Source organism: Nothobranchius furzeri, chromosome 4 (assembly GCF_043380555.1).
Source record: "Nothobranchius furzeri strain GRZ-AD chromosome 4, NfurGRZ-RIMD1, whole genome shotgun sequence".
NCBI classification, from domain to species: domain Eukaryota; kingdom Metazoa; phylum Chordata; class Actinopteri; order Cyprinodontiformes; family Nothobranchiidae; genus Nothobranchius; species Nothobranchius furzeri.
Window position 1 is genome coordinate 84,937,136 of NC_091744.1, and position 6,938 is coordinate 84,944,073.

The window sequence follows — 6,938 nt, forward strand, 5'->3', positions numbered from 1 at the left end:
CTAGCATTAAATATTTGATGACTTTTACAATGAGTTACTTTAGATTTGAGAACTTTATTAGTGTGTTAAATACATATAAATATGTTCAGGACCTTTAAGGTGTCCCACAGCTCGAGAAAACCTCCACCATAGTAAGGCGTTTCCTGTTTTCAGTGTTGCACTACGTGTAGCTGTTTGGTGTTTGGGGCTCGCTAAAACTGATTTAATTTCTCTGTACTAGGATATCTCTGAGTTATTGTAGCACATAAGGACGCTAAAACACACATTTTCTGTTGTTCCACCTAGCTTTTAGGGAACCATTTGAGTTTGCACACAGTTTATTTGGTGTTGAACAGTTTGCTGTCCAGTTAGCTTAGCCTCAGCACGGCTATGGCTACTTCTGTCTCTGCTTCTCCGTCTCCTATCTCTTGCTCTCTGTGTCAGATGTTTAGTTACTCCTCTGCCTCCTTTAGTGATAATGGTACGTGTAATAAATGTAGCATTTTTGTAGCTTTGGAGGCGAGGATGTCGGAATTGGAGTCCCGGCTCTGCGCTGTTGAAAAACCCGTAAACAGCCGTAGCTACTTAGCTAGCACGGGGCTAACTAGCTCAGAACAACCCGGTAGCGATCCTCCAGCAGAACCCGAGCAGCCGGGACCTCAGGCCGGCTGGGTGACGGTACGCAGGAAGCATAGAACCCAGCCCGTGGGCCACCACCAACCCGTCCACGCTTCTAATAGATTTTCCCCGCTCAGTGACGCACCCACTGATAAGCCGACTCTGACCATTGGCAGCTCCATAGTCAGAAACGTGGCATTAGAGGCTCCAGCAACCATAGTTAAATGTTTACCTGGGGCTAGAGCGGGCGACATTAAATCTTATCTGAAACTGCTGGCTAAGGATAAGCGTAAATACAGTAAGATTGTTATTCACGCTGGCTGTAACGACACCCGGTTACGCCAATCGGAGGTCACTAAAATTAATGTTGCTTCGGTGTGTAAGTTTGCCAAAACAATGTCGGACTGTAATTTTCTCTGGCCCCCTGCCTGATCGGACCAGTGACGACATGTTTAGCCGCATGCTGTCCTTCAACCGCTGGTTGTCTAGGTGGTGTCCTGAAAGCAACGTGGGCTACATTGACAATGGGAAAACCTGGTCTGATGCGGAGAGACGGCATCCATCCCTCTTTGGATGGTGCAGCTCTTCTTTCTAGGAATATGGCCAGTTCTCCATGACAACCCAGGGTCCAGACCAGGAAGCAGAGTCGTAGTTTAACCCACCCCTCTGCAGCTTCTGTACTGTTACCCACCCACTACCCCATAGAGACAGCGTCCTGCCCACGGCCAAAATCACACAGATTAAATATCAGGCTTAATAAAGCAAATCATGGAAATCTCAAATATTAGAACAAATTCAACTCAGCAGAAAACTAGAAAAATTAAATGTGGGTTGTTGAACATTAGATCCATTTTTTCTAAGACTTTGTTAGTTAATGACTTGATTTGTGATAATCAGATTTCTTTGCTCTCTCTCACAGAATCTTGGCTGCAGCAAGAGGACTATGTTAGCTTAAACGAGTCGACTGTTATGCTGACGATAGTTATATTTATTCATTAACCCTGATGAACCTAATCGGTTGGGTAGATTACAGGCTTGTCTTGAGGACATAAAAAATTGGATGACTCTAAACTTTTTGCTTTTAAATCAAGACAAGACGGAAGTTCTCATCTTTGGACCAGAAATCCAGAAAAGGAAATTGCTTAGTCAATCACCTGACCTGAACGGCATTACATTAATCTCCGAGAACAAAGTAAGGAACCTTGGTGTTATCTTTGACCAGGACATGTCATTCAAATCCCAGGTTAAACAGGTTTTCTGAGCTACTACAGCAATCAATTTCCCTCTGGGATTAATAAAGTATTTTTGAATTGAATTGAATTTGAATTGAATTTTCAGGATTTCCTTTTTCCACCGTCGGAATATTGCTAAGATTAGAAGCATCCTTTCCAGGAGTGATGCTGAAAAACTAGTTCATGCATTTATTACATCAAGACTGGATTACTGTAATCCATTACTCTCAGGAATTCCACAGAATGTAGTTAAAAGTCTTCAGCTTGTCCAAAATGCTGCAGCTAGAGTTCTGATGAGAATTAAAAAGAGAGATCATATCTCTCCTGTCTTATCTTCCCTACATTGGCTACCTGTTAAATTCAGAATAGATTTTAAGATCCTTCTTCTCACATATAAAGCTCTTAATAATCAAGCTCCATCATACATCAGTGATCTGATTGTTCCATATGTTCCTAACCGAGCACTTCGCTCTCAGACTGCAGGTCTACTGGTGGTTCCCAGAATATCTAAAATTAGGATGGGAGGCAGATCTTTTAGTTATCAGGCTCCTCTCCTGTGGAACCAGCTCCCAGCTTTAGTCCGTGAGGCAGACATCTTGTCTACTTTTAAGACTAGGCTTAAAACATTTTTATTTGATAGGGCCTATGGTTAAAATCTGATGTTAGCCTAAATCTGGACAAGTGGGGGAGTAGAGGGAGGTGGAGTGTACAGTCAGTGAGTGCGTTTACATGCAGCCAGTAACCCTTTTAAAACCCGAATATTCACAATAACCCAGTTCTGCAGGTCCTTGTAAACACCGCCTAAAACCTGGTTATGCTCATAACTGGGTTTTTAAAAACCCGGTTACTACACCTGGGGTAACCCTTTTCTAACCCGAATGTTTGGTCGTGTAAACGCATATCGGGACATCCCCATCAAAGCGTGTGTTCTGCGCATGCTCTGTTCGCAAGGAATCTTGGTCTTTTGAGTAGCGAGACGTCTTGTATGCGCCAGAACACCGGAAGTAAACAACAAGTTGGGAGGAAAATGGCGAGTCGCGGCACAGCACCACACTTTTGGAGTGAAGAAGAAAATAAAGCGCAAAGAAACGCGGTCGCTATCTCATCCGAACGGTTTAGCCGCGTGCTGTCCTTCAATGCAAATGTAACCCAGGTTATCTTCTAAATTCCTTTCAAAAATTCTCCATTGCTAGGAACCGTTTTTCGGTAGTATAAAGAATTACGAGGGTTACTTGAACGCATCATGCAGCTGAGCTGCGCAGCCCTCCCCACACCGGAGAATATTAAAACGTTTTTGTCCGTTAGGCTGAACAGGTGAGCAGACGCATGGAAGTAATTTTCACTTTAGAAGTGGGGGGGACACGGGGGGGGGGGGGGGGGGGGGATATCTTTACAGTATGTTCTAATAGGAAACAGGCTTCAACACAAACAGTTGTTTTCTGCTTGGTCATAGAGCTCAACCAGTGTCACTTTAATATAGCGTAATATTGTTTTTGGATGGTAAAAAGTGCAGGGGTCAAAACTTGACTTTGGAAAAAGTCGGGGGGGGGGGTGGGTACATGTCCCCCCTGTCCCGCCCCCCCCAAAATTACGTCCATGGAGCAGAGGTTCAGCTAACTGCTGTCAGCGAAGTAATGGATGACTGGAAACTTCTAGGGATGTAAGGTTCATCACTTGGGAAGGGTTTAAGATTATTTGTGAGAAGTTTTTTATTGAAACAAAAGTGCTTTATGATTATAGAGTGTGTTCGCTACTGAAGGAGGAGCCGTTAGAAGACCTCGATTTGTTTTTTGAGGAAACCCTTTGGGGAGTCAGTCTAATGTTTCATGAACTGAATGTATATGTACATGTAAAACAAAGTTGGAAAAAACGTTGACGTAAGCCATGTTCTGTGAAATATTTGTATGTTTTTGAACATTCGTGACGGTCTCGTGTAGCCGCACTTTAAGCCACCCGGCTAGCTGTTAGCTCAGTTTCTGTGAGTAGATGTGTTACGTTGAGAAAATGAATTGTACACAAATTTCCTGTGAAGATCAGGTGATTCGTTTTGCTTTTATATTTCTTTTGTTAATGAAATCTACTTTTCCAAGTATAGTTATTTTGTGGGCTTGGAAGGTAGTAGAAAAAGAGTGACATTATTATAATTTAGTTGCATATGTTTTATGCAGGCTTGTTGATGGAGGTTTAAATCCCCTTTTCCTGTCCGGAAAGCCAACACATCTAAGGACTCAGATGCACTGCTTTGATCCACTGGAGGGGTGTTAATACTCATGGGTGCCACATCCATGGCTGGACGTTTTCATCATATCTTGTTTCATCAAAGATGTGGAGAGATCATTTAAGGCCTCTAACCTATTCAAAGGACAAAGGATTTTTTTTCCTTCCTGGGTGGGGGTTTTGGACACTTTTTTTTTGGCAACTTTTCAACATTTTAATTGGCTGAATTATCCATTTGCCCAATAGCAAGAGAACTGGGACATAGTCCTGAATACATTGTTAAACAGGGTATCCGCGGGTCCTTAAAAAGTCTTAAATTTGCTTTTCCAAATTTAAGGCCTTAAAAATCCTTAAAAATGACAAATAATCCTTAAATCCAGTTTCCAAAGGTCTTAAATTACCAAAGACCCAATAAACAAGATTCTTTTTTTTCTATAAAATTGTCGTGAATTTCTAGTTGGTGTTCAGCATTTTTTGTGTACGATGTTGCCGTAAGCGGAACCGTACACATGCAGTTGGTTGTGAAAGGGGGCTATTTTTAAATGAGCACATTAGCTGGTTAAGCTAGTGGGAGCTTGCGCCATGGGGAAGTGCAAGTTTAATGGTAATTGGATGGCTAATCCCACGTTCGTGACGTGGTTAGCACCGGTTCCAGGCAATAGCTGGAAATTATAGCTTAAATAAATTTTTAAAAATAGCTTAAAATTGGTCAAAGTGGCCTTAAAAAGGTCTTAAAAAGTCTTAAATTTGGCTCCCTTAAACCTGCAGATACCCTGGTTAAAGGACAATTGTTTTTTTTATTTTTATTTATCTATTTATTGATTGTTCGATTTTATCATTCCTCTAAGAACCCTCCAGGAGAGGGAATTTAGCATTTAATTTCTTTATGATGAATTTTATAAACTGTTACATATTTCAATATATTTAATTTATTGAATTGATGGTTGTGTGTGGTTTATGGGTTGGAGGTTTCAAAGCTCAGATAATGAGCTACTACTGCTAAGAACCCAGCAACAGAGTAAAAATAAATAAATAAATAAATAAAAGCAAGAAACTTTATGAAATAAGGTGCATTTGATCCTGTAGCTCCACAAACACTTTAACCCTGAAGAAGTATTCCGCGCTGATAGATCTGAATACACTGGTTACACAAGTCTGTTCCATTTAACCGTTTTCTTTGACCAAGGAAGGACAGTGTCCCCGTAAGCAAGGCGCCTGGCCTCGCAAGACACCGCGTCGTAAGGCCAGGCGCCTTGACATTGAGACAGGGTATCTGCAGGTTTAAGGGAGCCACATTTAAGACTTTTTAAGACCTTTTTAAGGCCACTTTGACCAAATTTAAGCTATTTTTTAAATTACATTTAAGCTATAATTTCCAGCTATTGCCTGAAACCCGTGCTAACTGCGTCGCAAACGTGGGATTAGCCATCCAGTTAGCATTAAACTTGCACTTCCCCATGGCGCGAACTCTTAGCTTAACCAGCTAATGTGCTCATCTAAAAATAGCCCCCGAATGTGTACGGTTCCGCTTACGCCAACATCGTACACAAAAAATGCTGAACACTAACTAGAAATTCACGAAAATTTTATAGAAATAAAAGAATATTGTTTGTTGGGTCTTTGGTAATTTAAGACCTTTGGAAACTGGAGGGCCTTACATTTGGAAAAGCTAATTTAAGACTTTTTAAAGACCCGCGGATACCCTGTTGAGAAACACCGCAGGTCTGCCTGGAGCTGACACACCCACTGCTGACCGATTGGCTGCCTCAAAAGCACGCGTACCATTAGGAGGAGCCTCCGATTGGCGTATAGAATCAGCTCGCGGGGGCTTCCCGCATGTGCGATTCGTCATCCTGGATGCTGTGGAGTTACCGAACCCCTGACTGAAGCAGTTTCTCAAAACTTTTATGTCCAAGATCTTTTATCACCATTTATGATGTTCTCAAATCATACGCCAGTTTAAAAATCCTGCCATGTGAACAGGACCCAAGTCATCTATGCCCTTTTCCTTCACTCATCAATTCCCCTTTTAAACTAAACAGCTAATATCTAAGGTCAAGGGTCATCTGAGGGACTGGTATAAGGTCAGCTTAGTGCAGAAAGCTGCAGGCCGAAGTACGACAGCAAACCACCAACCCCGGCGTTCTGTGGGACTTAAACGTCTCCGAGACGAGGCTGAAGACGAGCGAGCTTCCGGGTCTCGTGGAGCAGCACGCCAAGACACCGCAGGAACACACTCTAAAGAAAATGTATGGAAGACAAAGTTGATCTAAATAAAAATCATTTATTTGTCAATAATATATTTATCATTCTATCTAGAGTCCACCATGCCATCAGATCTGAAGTAGTGCTGAGACGCCTGCTGTCTGTTAGGGAGGACGACGGGAAAGAAGAAGGAGCGCAGAAAGACGAGCGGGACAGTCAAACCTGAAGGAGGGAGGGGGACAGGCTCACACTCCTGTTCATTCTCCATGCTGATGCAGTCGAAAGAGGAGGACATAGAAAAGGAGTACAGGGAGGATGTCTTTAAAAGTCCTACATGAGACACACCTGGGAGGGCTGGGAGGAGGGGGGGCAGCTTTAAACTCACTGGTCAGACTGCTGGACAGGAAACCAGGATGAGCCAATCACAGACTGACACAGAGGAGTGTGTGTGTGTGCGCGAGTGTGTGTTGACATGTCTGTATGAACATATCTGAGTGTTTAACTGGTCCGAGTCACTTTGATCCTCCGTCTCTGTACACGTATCAGAGTTTCTGTCACGAGCAGGTACAAAGTTGAGGTAACAAACATCCTTCTTCCTCCCACGTCTGAAGAGAGACAAAAACACAAACGCAGTGAAACTAAAGTCGCATCAGAAGGACATCAGAACCTTCACTCTACAGGGCAGGA

General features: G+C 42.7%; 1 protein-coding gene across 2 annotated transcripts in view; it reads right to left on the bottom strand.

Moving 5' to 3' along the window:
- Positions 1–6,622: 6,622 nt before the first annotated feature.
- csnk2a2b (casein kinase 2, alpha prime polypeptide b) overlaps positions 6,623–6,938 on the bottom strand; it is a 30,846-nt gene continuing 30,530 nt past the window's right edge. For both annotated transcript variants that reach the window (XM_070550543.1, XM_015965267.3), the window contains exon 12: positions 6,623–6,856. The gene's annotated coding sequence lies outside the window, so the exon portion shown is untranslated. The remainder of the gene's footprint in view (positions 6,857–6,938) is intronic.